Below are 1334 nucleotides of genomic sequence, written 5' to 3' on the forward strand. Positions count from 1 at the left end.
CTAGCTGATTTAGGATTCTGAACTTTGTTAGCACACAGCTGGTAGGGGGAGGCCTCGGAGAAAGTTACCCTGAGGTGAAGTTCAAAGTCCTCCTTAGTAAAAGACCAAGGTATCACACATTTAAATAAATAATTTTCAGTTCTTAGGCAGCTTGCTTCTCCAGTGTGGTTTAAGAGATCGCTGGTGGGCCCAAAGGCAGAGGTTTTTACAGTCCTTTAAAGATGCAGATTTTTTCAGACCAGGCTTGGTGGTGGAGCAAGCCTGTAATCTCAACACTTGAGAGGCTGAGGCAGAAGGATCGCCGAGTTTGAGGCCAGCTTGGGCTAAGCAGTGAGTTTTGAGGCCTGCGTGAACTCCATTGTGAGGCCTTGTCTCAACCCTCCCCCGACCCAAATTCTTCCAAAACCCTCAGAAGACATACTGTCAACTTAAACTTTCAGGAGAACAGAAACACAAAGGAAAAGCAGATTTTTCAGAATAGCTGGGAGGAGCCCATGAAACATTGCAAAAACTGCAAATTATAATTCTAACATTTGAGCACGGATCTTCACATTCCTAGTAGTCCAGGAGACTTAAGAGTGTGACAATCACAACGAATGAGCAATGTAATAAACCAATTACAGAAATAAAACTTCTAAAAAACTACATATAAAGGGAGGCAAATGAGTTCTGCTTTCTTACAGTTTAAGATTTTTTTTTTTAAGTACACAAATACACACGCAGAGAAAAATCTCTGCAGGTACTCCCCGTAGTATTAACGGTGGCTCGATCCGGGTCGGGGGAATACAGGTGTTTTTAATCTTTCCGTTTTTGTATTTTAGAACACAAACGTGATCTGATACTCTACAGAAAAAGCGCCTAATTTACCCAATGGCAAGTTATATGCACGTGTGTTTGAAATCTCCAATTGCAACAATAGCGACAACTCTTCAGAAAAGCACTGGATTTCAAGGACACAAGCAAGAAGCCCGGAAAATGCTAGAAATGGGTAGTAACTGCCTCTCGCTCACAGCCACGACCATCTCTTTCAACCTGATTTCACGTCTCGAGAAGGGAGTAGCACCTCCACTGTCGTTGGGCAAAACCCGAATCAAAAATTCCCTCTTGCAAGCTCCCAGCTCACGAAGAGGAAGTGGGAGGACAGGGGTAGGGGGCGGCAGGCGCTCAGCAGGCAGCGCAGGGGGATGGGGAGGTCGGCCGCGCGAACCAGCGGCTGATAAGGTTTCTCCGCTTTCCTCCCGCGCAAGGCGAGCGCGAGAAACGACCCGCCGGGACCCAGGCCGCTTCGCTGGAGGTTCCAGGCGCGGCCTAAGGGCGCCCTCCCAACCCGGAGG

The sequence above is a fragment of the Fukomys damarensis genome, unplaced genomic scaffold (assembly GCF_012274545.1).
Source record: "Fukomys damarensis isolate Sample0158 unplaced genomic scaffold, DMR_v1.0_HiC HiC_scaffold_9, whole genome shotgun sequence".
NCBI classification, from domain to species: domain Eukaryota; kingdom Metazoa; phylum Chordata; class Mammalia; order Rodentia; family Bathyergidae; genus Fukomys; species Fukomys damarensis.